The sequence below is a fragment of the Phyllobates terribilis genome, unplaced genomic scaffold (genome assembly GCF_046119375.1).
Source record: "Phyllobates terribilis strain yellow unplaced genomic scaffold, ASM4611937v1 Scaffold_4__5_contigs__length_816908805, whole genome shotgun sequence".
NCBI lineage: Eukaryota > Metazoa > Chordata > Amphibia > Anura > Dendrobatidae > Phyllobates > Phyllobates terribilis.
In genome coordinates, this window is record NW_027362764.1 from 747,316,646 (window position 1) to 747,328,759 (window position 12,114).

The following is a 12,114-nucleotide window of genomic DNA, read 5'->3' on the forward strand; positions in this document are numbered from 1 at the left end:
GCGATATCAAATTTCTGTATTTTTTATTATTGTCTTATTTTCAATGGGGCAAAAGGGGATGATTTGCTCTTGTGTGGGTTTCTTTATTTTTTCACTTTTTACTGTATTTTATGGTCCCCTTAGGGGATTTGAAGATATGATTGTCTGATGACTTCTGCTATACAAAGGAGTGTCACAGCACTGCTATCTAAGTATAGCGAAATTCACAATCTCCAATGAACGCCGGCCATTGACCGGCGTTCACAGGAGAATCATGATGACAGGCACAGGGGTCATCAGCAGACCTCCAACTTTCATGGCAACCCATGTATTAGACCCATGTGTTAAATGCCGCTGTCTCTTTAGTCCTTCTGATTCCTGCAGATTGCAGGATCTGTGGTGACATCATGGTCACATGATTGGTCACATGATCATAATGTTACCAAAGGTCCTGAAATCCCGCTGAGTACAAGACCTTTGGTGACATCACAGCCACATGACCAGTCACACGATCGTGATGTCACCAAAGGTCCTGAAGCAGTCTCCCCATTGGAATGCTATTATCAGTGAAGTTCCTGCTGTAGACGCTGGGGACATTGTACCAGCCGCCGATTCGTTTTGTTCAAGATTAGTGTTTTTGCTATGTATACCCCCTTTTTCACATGTAAAGCGCCATGGAATAAATGGCGCTATAACAAAAAATAATAATAAAATTGTCCAGTCTGCCCCCCCCCCTAACACCTGCCCTGCCGAGTTCCCCAGCTGGTCGGCCTGACCTTGCTTACCAGATGTTCAGACTGAGTGGAAACCATCATCCTGCTCCTACCAATTCAGCTCTACTGTTCCTAGTGTCCTTACCCTGAACTCTGCTACATTAAGGTACCTTTCAACCTACTCGTCTTTGCTATTCCAAGGTGCTGTTCCCCCTTTCAACCAACTCTGCTGCATTCAAGGTACTTGCCTACTCATATTTGCTATTCATAGGTACTGTCCGCACTCTCAACTTTTCTGCATTAATGTACCTGCCAGTCTATTTATCTCTGTTTTTCCAAGGTGCTGTTCTCATCCTTCAACTCTCCTACACCAAGGTGCCTGATTGCCTTTTTACCTCTGCTGTTTCCATTTTCTATCCGCACATGTGGATTGGCTGCATCAACTACTTCCAGCTCTGCTGATCCACCTGCATATTAGTTTTACTGGTTACTGTTTTGCCTGGTTTATCAGCTCTGCTGCATCAATGTGTCTGCTCATGCTGCTAACCCTGATTTTTGGTTTAGCAAATCCACCTAAATAGGTGAGTCCATAACACAATGGTATAATAATTATTAACTAAAATCTACAAAGACATAAGTGAGAAAGAGAATGCTATTAGGTAATTGCTGCACATATTATTTTTTTTACTGCCTTTGGATCGATCTTGAGCCATGGTGACTTGATGGTCGAATGCTCTGTAGGAAGATTGATCTTGTGCAAGCCTAGATAGTTCCTCCAGGTTCTTCACCATTATCTTGATTGTATCAAGCCATCGGATTGCTGGTTTTCCTCTCTGCCTTTTTCCTTCTATTCTTCCGATTATGATGTCTTTCTCCAGTGATTGCTCTCTTTGTATGATGTGCCCAAAGTAGACAAGTCATAGGTTGGTGATCCTTGCTTCCAATGACATGTCTGGCTTGATTTATTCCAAAATTGATTTGTTTGTTCTTTTTGCCGTCCATGGTATTGATAACATCCTTCTCCAGCAAAATATTTGAAAGGCGTCACTCTTCTACTGTCTTGCTTCTTTATCCTCTCAGTTTCGCATCCATAAGTTACTACAGAAAAGACCAAACTATATATGAGCCGTGTCTTCGTCGCCAGTGAAATGTTCCTCAATTTGAAGACCTTGTCCATTTCTTATTATCATTTTTTATTTGCCCATAGCTATTCTCCTATTCATATCCAGTGTTGTTTCTGCATCTTGAGTGATCATTGATCAGAGTAGGTTGAAGTCCTTTAGAACCACCAGTTTGTCACCGTCCATCTCAAGTGTGTCCCACCCGTACTTGACAGTAGTCAATATCTTTGTCTTCTTTGTGTTGAGTAGGAGTCCCATGTTTGTTCTTTCCATCTTGACACTTCGCAATAAGTCCTTCATTCCATCTACGCTTGTTGCTATCAATGTTGTATCGTCTGCGTATTTAAGATTGTTGATGGTTCGTCCAGCAATCTTGATTACTTCTGTTTCGCCGACTCCAGCCTTCTTGAAAATAGCTTTTGCATATAAATTGAAGAGAACTTTGAACCATGCCATGCCGCCATGTTCTGTTCAGACTGTTGCTTCTTGGCTGATGTAAAGTTTCCTAATGAGACTGATCAGATGGTTCGGCACATCCATATCATTCATGGTATTCCAAAGTTTCTGGTAATCAACACAGTTGAAGACATTGCTGTAGTCAAGGAAGCAAAATTAGATCTTCTTGTTGTATTCTTTAATTAGCACATGCAAGTAAATAGCCTCCTCTGAAGTTTCTCTCTCAGTAATGTGTTCCTGAAAGCTGATCTCCATATCACTGGGAAGCAGATAAGAGAAAGGACACCATTAATTTGAGGTGTGAGGACTATTTTAAAAAGGAGTTTGAATTGGAACAGAGGCAATAGACAAGAGTGGTGCTGTCTCTTACAAAAGGAAGCCTTATTTTTTTAAATTTCATACAACTCCATTTAAAGTGAAAGTGCAACAGAAAATAACCTATCATTTAAGCTTCTTTTTATGTTGAATGTATTTATTTAACTTTTTGTGTGTATATATATATATATATATATATATATATATATATATATATATATATATATATATACAGTGGTAGCCAAAAGTATTAGCAAAATGTAGCAAAAATCAAATCATTGATCATTTCACACAAAACTCCAAAAATAGGCCAGACAAAAGTATTGGCATCCTCAGCCTAATACTTGGTTGCACAACCTTTAGCCAAAATAACTGCGAACAACCGCTTCCAGTAGCCATCAATGAGTTTCTTACAATGCTCTGCTGGAATTGTAGACCATTCTTCTTTGGAAAACTGCTCCAGGTCCCTGATATTTGAAGGGTGCTTTCTCCAAACTGCCATTTTGAGATCTCTCCACAGGTGTTCTATGGGATTCAGGTCTGGACTCATTGCTGGCCACCTTAGAAGTCTCCAGTGCTTTCTCTCAAACCATTTTATAGTGCTTTTGGAAGTGTGTTTTGGGTCATTGTCCTGCTGGAAGACCCATGACCACTGGGCCCTACATTATGCTGCAAAATTTGTTGGTAGTCTTCAGACTTCATAATGTCATGCACACGGTCAAGCAGTCCAGTGCCAGAGGCAGCAAAGCAGCCCCAAAACATCAGGGAACCTCCGCCATGTTTGACTGTAGGGACCGTGTTCTTTTCTTTGAATGCCTCTTTTTTTTTCCAGTACACTCTATGTTGATGCTTTTTCCCAAAAAGCTCTACTTTTGTCTCTGACCAGAGAACATTCTTCCAAAACGTTTTAGGCTTTCTCAGGTAAGTTTTGGCAAACTCCAGCCTGGCTTTTTTATGTCTCGGGGTAAGAAGTGGGGTCTTCCTGGGTATCCTACCATACAGTCCCTTTTCATTCAGACGCCGACGGATAGTACGGGTTGACACTGTTGTACCCTCGGACTGCAGGGCAGCTTGAACTTGTTTGGATGTTAGTCGAGGTTCTTTATCCACCATCCGCACAATCTTGCGTTGAAATCTCTCGTCAATTTTTCTTTTCCATCCACATCTAGGGAGGTTAGCCACAGTGCCATGGGCTTTAAACTTCTTGATGACACTGCGCACGGAAGACACAGGAACATTCAGGTCTTTGGAGATGGACTTGTAGCCTTAAGATTGCTCATGCTTCCTCACAATTTGGTTTCTCAAGTCTTTAGACAGTTCTTTGGTCTTCTTTCTTTTCTCCATGCTCAATGTGGTACACACAAGGACACAGGACAGAGGTTGAGTCAACTTTAATCCATGTTAACTGGCTGCAAGTGTGATTTAGTTATTGCCAACACCTGTTAGGTGCCACAGGTAAGTTACAGGGGCTGTTAATTACACGAATTAGAGAAGCATCACATGATTTTTCAAACAGTGCCAATACTTTTGTCCACCCCCTTTTTTAGGTTTGGTGTGGAATTGTATCCAATTTGGCTTTAGGACAATTCTTTTTGTGTTTTTTCATTGAAGACAAATTAAATGAAGATAATAATACCAAAGAATTTGTGATTGCAATCATTTTCATGAAGAAACTGAGTATTATCTGACAGAATTGCAGGTGTGCCAATACTTTTGGCCACCACTGTATATATATATTATTGTTATTAATAATTTATATAGCGCCATTGATTCCATGGTGCTGTACATGTATATATATATATATATATATATATATATATATATATATATATATATATATATATATATATACTGTGGCATGTAAAAGTTTGGGCACCCCTGGTCAAAGTTAGTGTTATGTGAACAGTTAAGCAAGTTGAAGATGAAATGATCTCTAAAATGCCTGAAGTTAAAGATAACAGATTTCCTTTGTATTTTAGGCAAAAAATATATATTTTTTAATCTTTTACATTTTAAAAATGACGAAAAAGGAAAATGGACCAATGCAAAAGTTTGGGCATCCTGCATGGTTAGTATCTAGTAGCGCCCCCTTCTGAAAGTATCACTGCTTGTAAAAGATTTTTGTAGCAAGACAAGAGTCTTTCAATTCTTGTTTGAGGGATTTTCATCCATTCTTCCTTGGAAAATCCTTCCAGTTCTGTGAGATTCCTTGGTCATCTTGCATGCACTGCTATTTTGAGGTCTAGCCACAGATTTTCATTGATGTTCAGAAGAGGGGACTGTGAGGGCCATTGTAAAACCTTCAGCTTGCACCTTTTGTGTATTTTGATGTTTGTTTAGGATCATTAACCATTTGTAGAAGCCATCCTCTTTTCAACTTCAGCTTTTTTACAGATGGTGTTATGTTTGCATCAAGAATTTGTTGAAATTTCATTTAATCCATTGTTCCCTCTACCCGTGAAATGTCCCCTGTACCATTGGCTGCAACACAACCCCAAAGCATGACTGATCCACCCCCATGCTTAATAGTTGGCGAGATGTTATTTTCCTGAAATTTGGTGGCCTTTTTTCTACACACATACCTTTGATCATTGTGGCCAAAGACTTCTATTTTAACCTTTTCGGTCGACAGAACTTGTTTCCAAAATGTATCAGGCTTGTTTAGATGTTCTTTTGCATACTTCTGATGCTGAATTTTATGGTGAGGCTGCAGGAGAGGTTTTCTTCTGATGACTCTTCCAAGAAGGTCATATTTGTGCAGGTGTCTCTGAACAGTAGAACAATGAACCACAAAGCTAGAGTCTGTTAAATCTTTCTGTAGGTCTTTTGAGGTCAAGCGGGGGTTCTGATTTGCCTCTCTAGCAATCGTACGAACAGCTCTCACTGAAATTTTGCTTGGTCTTCCAGACCTTATCTTGACCTTCACTGTTCCTGTTAACTGCCATTTCTTAATTACATTTCAAACTGAGGAAAGGGCAACTTGAAAACACTTTGCTATTTTCTTATAGCCTTCTCCTGTTTTATGGGCCTCCACCATTTTCATTTTCAGAGTGCTAGGCAGCTGCGTAGAAGAACCCATGGCTGCTGTTTTTTTGGCATAAAGTTAGAGGAGGCTAGGTTTTTATAAAGCTGGGAAATTTTCATCACCTGGCATTTCCTAACGATGGTAGTGAACAAGCCATAACCCTAGCAGGCTAATTAAGGTCAGAAACCTTGGTCAAAATTATCAAAGCACACAAATCTCCAAGGGTGCCCAAACTTTTGCATAGGCCCATTTCCTTTATTGTAATTTTTTAAAATGAAAAAAAAAGACCATCTATATACTTATTTGCCTAAAATACAACTGAAATATGTCATCTTTAACAATATGCCTTTTAGAGATCATTTCATCTTCAACTTAACTGTTCACAATAACAGTGATTTTGACCAGGGGTGCCCAAACGTTTACATGCCACTGTATATATATATATATATATATATATATATTATAAATACTGACTAAGACCCTATTTGTGTCAAATTGTTATCTGAGCATGCTCTAATCTGGCCAGCGGTCATTGTGAGGGAAGGGGAAGATGTGAGTTGTGAAATCACCTATTGTGAATGGTGGATCCTGTGTTAGCTACTGTATATAGAGGTGTTATCAGTCATTGCACAGGAGGAGGAGGTGAACTGTGACATCATCTATTGTGAATGGTGGATCCTGTGTTATCTACTGTATATAGAGGTGTTATCAGTCATTGTACAGGAGGAGGAGGAGGTGAGCTGTGACATCACCTATTGTGAATGGTGGATCCTGTGTTATCTACTGTATAATGAGGTGTTATCAGTCATTGTACAGGAGCAGGAGGTGCATTCTGACATCACCTATTGTGATTGGTGTTTTCTATTATATGTACTGTTTATAGTGGTTATTGTAATTCAGTGTGAGATGATTATGAGACTGCTGAAAAGTCATCAGTACAGAACACGATGTAGAAGCCTAATGTTAGGCCTAGAGCACAATTTCTGATTTTTTTTTATATAAGGTTGATATAAGGTAGAAGCCAGACCATGTACTAAAGGTGACTTTTATAATAATAATTGTGACTCATAGCGTCCTCAACAATGCAAATGCTTAAAACTTGAAGACTGCAACAGCTGCCCTTTATAAACCTTCATGAATATTGGGGTTGATTATTTACAGAGGTATGGCCACTAGACTGGTCTAAAAGAGCACCTGAAGATGCAGCTGCACAAAAATATACAAAAAAAGATCCAGAGCAAAGTAAAAACTTTTCAAGGAGTCACTCACCACTAGAATTCATATCTTATGGGATGAAACATAAATAGAGTCAAGCAGAACATTCACAGAACTCTGGTCCAGTTGAAGGAGAGGTCAGGGCTTATGCTGTGGGCCGGTTCTAACTTCTTTTCACCCTGAAACCCCTCTTCTAGTTGGATATTTTTCCCATGTGTTGTGCTGTTGCATTAGCTCTGCTCTTACTTTTAGGCCGGAGGCCTCTGCTCCATCTCCGTCCTTGGGACCGGGATTAGTAGCACACATACCAGAAGACCTTGGGTCCGGTTAAACAGGTTTGATTTTACTGTAAAATTCAGGTATATTTGGCTGCGGTATACAGTATGGGGCAGAGCCCCCTCCAGTTGATGTTCCCATAAAACAGTAAGCTTCTGGGTCCTGCCTCCGGTCTCCCCGAACTGTCCCTACCTCAATAGCTTCTGTTGGCACTAGGGACTCCCCGTCCGGCAGCCCAGCTTTCCTGAAGCCTGCTGCCATTTCCTCTTGCTCTTTCCCAACTGGCCTCTTCCTCTTAGGAGAGAATGAGACATGAACTCCAATGCCTCTTCTGGGCCATAGGCCCCAGACCGTCCAGGGATCTACTCTAGACTATCGGTAGGCCCTCCTGCTGTTTGGCAGCTTGTTACTATTAGGGCCCATCGCAGCTTGTACGTGAACTTAAACCTTGCACTAACACTGTCTGAGACTTCCAAAACCCCAACTAGGAAGCGCTTCCCCTTTTTATCTGATCTAACCCCTCCCAGTATGTTGGCTATTCCAAAGCATTTAACTATATCTTACACCAAATTGCTACTAACTGTATCCCTATAGCCTTAACTGGTTCCCCTATTGGACAGCCCCTCCCCACTCCCTGGGGATGGCCTTGAGGTTAAACCCCCAGGAATACCAAGACACAAGCCAGCCATAAGGATAAAATGTAGATTTATATATAAAACATGTAGCAATTAGTGTTGAGCGAACATGCTCGACACTGCTCGGTACTCGCCCGAGCATCACACTACTCGGGATGTTCGGCGAGCACCGAGCATTTCCGGGTTACTCGGGCGGGAGCTCGGGTCTCTGCCCTGCATGTTTGGCGCTCTTTACAGAGCCAATGAACATGAAGGGATTGCCAGCCAGTCACTGTAATGCTGCAGCCATGTTGGTTGTGGGCACTACAGTGATTGGCTGGCCGCACAGCGTCACCTCGAGTATTTAAAACCGGGCGCCGCCATCTTGGACACAGTCGCTCCGGATTAGACAGTGTAGGGACAGCGCTGCTGATTTAGGGAGAGATATAAACTGCGAAATAGTTAGTGTAGGGTCTGTAAAGGCTGCCAGAACAAACAAACAGTCCTTTTCAGGACTAATATCCATCCCAGATACCAGGCAGGCAGGCTGTATAGGGGACACAGTGGTTATACCAGCAAACGCTGCATTACAGTCCTGTGTGCTCCTGTTGATGAAATTGCTGGACTTAGCACCAGGTGTCGGGGGCCAGGAAAAATCCTTTTTTTTCATCTAAATCCTCCTTTTTTTTCCTCCTTCACACTGTACAAATAGCTGTCTTATTAACCTTTTGGTGTGTCCCCCCCCACAAAAAAAAGCGTGTCTCTGATTTTTCAGACACAAATATAACTGTTGAAAATAGTCTGGTGTAGGCTAGAGAAACAGAAGTGTTGTTTTGCACTTCCACGGTTCAAACCTCTGTATTATCCATTTTGGGCCATTTGTATCTAAAAAAAAAAGCAGTTTGAGTGTGTCGCTCACTGTTCAGCCGCAAATATCTCTATTTAAAAAAGTCTGGTATACCCCAGTAAACAATAACTGTGGTTTTGCCATCCCACGGTAAAAAATCTCTATTATTCAGGTTTTGGTATATTTTCCGTAAAGAAAAACAGTAGAGTCTCCTGACTGTTGTGACACAAAAATATATCTGTTGAAAATAGTCTTGTGTAGGCCTGACATCCCAGTGTGGTTTCGCAGTTCCACGGGTCAAATCGCTGTACTATCCAGTTTTGGGCCTTTGGTATCTAAAAAAAAAGCAGTTTGACTGTGTCGCTCACTGTTCAGCCGCAAATATCTCTATTTAAAAAAGTGTGGTATACCCCAGTAAACAATAACTGTGGTTTTGCCATCCCACGGTAAAAAATCTCTATTATTCAGCTTTTGGTATTTTTTTCCGTAAAGAAAAACAGTAGTGTCTCCTGACTGTTGTGACACAAAAATATATCTGTTGAAAATAGTCTTGTGTAGGCCCGACATCCCAGTGTGGTTTCGCAGTTCCACGGGTCAAATCGCTGTACTATCCAGTTTTGGGCCTTTGGTATCTAAAAAAAAAGCAGTTTGAGTGTGTCGCTCACTGTTCAGCCGCAAATATCTCTATTTAAAAAAGTGTGGTATATCCCAGTAAAAAATAACTGTGGTTTTGCCACCCCACGGTAAAAAATCTCTATTATTCAGCTTTTGGTAGTTTTTTCCGTAAAGAAAAACAGTAGTGTCTCCTGACTGTTGTGACACAAAAATATATCTGTTGAAAATAGTCTTCTGTAGGCCAGACATCCCAGTGTGGTTTCGCAGTTCCACGGGTCAAATCGCTGTACTATCCAGTTTTGGGCCTTTGGTATCTAAAAAAAAAGCAGTTTGAGTGTGTCGCTCACTGTTCAGCCGCAAATATCTCTATTTAAAAAAGTATGGTATACCCCAGTAAACAATAACTGTGGTTTTGCCATCCCACAGTAAAAAATCTCTATTATTCAGCTTTTGGTAGTTTTTTCCGTAAAGAAAAACAGTAGTGTCTCCTGACTGTTGTGACACAAAAATATATCTGTTGAAAATAGTCTTGTGTAGGCCTGCCATCCCAGTGTGGTTTCGCAGTTCCACAGATCAAATCGCTGTACTATCCAGTTTTGGGCCTTTGGTATCTAAAAAAAAGCAGTTTGAGTGTGTCGCTCACTGTTCAGCCGCAAATATCTCTATTTAAAAAAGTGTGGTATACCCCAGTAAACAATAACTGTGGTTTTGCCATCCCACGGTAAAAAATCTCTATTATTCAGCTTTTGGTAGTTTTTTCCGTAAAGAAAAACAGTAGTGTCTCCTGACTGTTGTGACACAAAAATATATCTGTTGAAAATAGTCTTGTGTAGGCCTGACATCCCAGTGTGGTTTCGCAGTTCCACGGGTCAAATCGCCGTACTATCCAGTTTTGGGCCTTTGGTATCTAAAAAAAAAGCAGTTTGAGTGTGTTGCTCACTGTTCAGCCGCAAATATCTCTATTTAAAAAAGTGTGGTATACCCCAGTAAACAATAACTGTGGTTTTGCCATCCCACGGTAAAAAATCTCTATTATTCAGCTTTTGGTAGTTTTTTCCGTAAAGAAAAACAGTAGTGTCTCCTGACTGTTGTGACACAAAAATATATCTGTTGAAAATAGTCTTGTGTAGGCCCGACATCCCAGTGTGGTTTCGCAGTTCCACGGGTCAAATCGCTGTACTATCCAGTTTTGGGCCTTTGGTATCTAAAAAAAAAGCAGTTTGAGTGTGTCGCTCACTGTTCAGCCGCAAATATCTCTATTTAAAAAAGTGTGGTATACCCCAGTAAACAATAACTGTGGTTTTGCCATCCCACGGTAAAAAATCTCTATTATTCAGCTTTTGGTAGTTTTTTCCGTAAAGAAAAACAGTAGTGTCTCCTGACTGTTGTGACACAAAAATATATCTGTTGAAAATAGTCTTGTGTAGGCCCGACATCCCAGTGTGGTTTCGCAGTTCCACGGGTCAAATCGCTGTACTATCCAGTTTTGGGCCTTTGGTATCTAAAAAAAAAGCAGTTTGAGTGTGTTGCTCACTGTTCAGCCGCAAATATCTCTATTTAAAAAAGTGTGGTATACCCCAGTAAACAATAACTGTGGTTTTGCCATCCCACGGTAAAAAATCTCTATTATTCAGCTTTCGGTAGTTTTTTCCGTAAAGAAAATCAATAGTGTCTCCTGACTGTTGTGACACAAAAATATATCTGTTGAAAATAGTCTTGTGTAGGCCCGACATCCCAGTGTGGTTTCGCAGTTCCACGGGTCAAATCGCTGTACTATCCAGTTTTGGGCCTTTGGTATCTAAAAAAAAAAGCAGTTTGAGTGTGTCGCTCACTGTTCAGCCACAAATATCTCTATTTAAAAAAGTGTGGTATACCCCAGTAAACAATAACTGTGGTTTTGCCATCCCACGGTAAAAAATCTCTATTATTCAGCTTTTGGTAGTTTTTTCCGTAAAGAAAAACAGTAGTGTCTCCTGACTGTTGTGACACAAAAATATATCTGTTGAAAATAGTCTTGTGTAGGCCAGACATCCCAGTGTGGTTTCGCAGTTCCACGGGTCAAATCGCTGTACTATCCAGTTTTGGGCCTTTGGTATCTAAAAAAAAAGCAGTTTGAGTGTGTCGCTCACTGTTCAGCCGCAAATATCTCTATTTAAAAAAGTGTGGTATACCCCAGCAAACAATAATTGTGGTTTTGCCATCCCACGGTAAAAAATCTCTATTATTCAGCTTTTGGTAGCTTTTTCCGTAAAGAAAAACAGTAGTGTCTCCTGACTGTTGTGACACAAAAATATATCTGTTGAAAATAGTCTTGTGTAGGCCCGACATCCCAGTGTGGTTTCGCAGTTCCACGGGTCAAATCGCTGTACTATCCAGTTTTGGGCCTTTGGTATCTAAAAAAAAAGCAGTTTGAGTGTGTCGCTCACTGTTCAGCCGCAAATATCTCTATTTAAAAAAGTGTGGTATACCCCAGTAAACAATAACTGTGGTTTTCCTCTTCCACGGTTCTAATCTACTCTTTATTACCCTTTTTCCATTGATAGTGCAAGTGTAAGCTATTTTACTTCATTTACAATGGGCAAGGCGCGTGGCAAGGGACGTGGAAGTGGGCGTTCTGGTGATGGTTCGTGCAGAGGACGGGGCCATGGCCAAGGTGAAAATGTGCCACAACCAACAGCCACATGTTCTCGCTCCCACTTCTTGATCGAATTACTAGGGAAGCACAGAACAACACCAGTATTGAGAACTGATCAGTGTGAACAGGTTATTAATTGGATAGCAGATAATACTTCCAGTTACCTGGGCACCACCACCTCCGGTCTGTCTTCCACATGGTCAACTCTTAGTAGCCGTGAGTCTCGACCGCATACTCCTACTCACCCTGATGGTCCTTCCTCCCACCATGCCGAATGTCGTCAGACAGCAAGTGATCCCACAC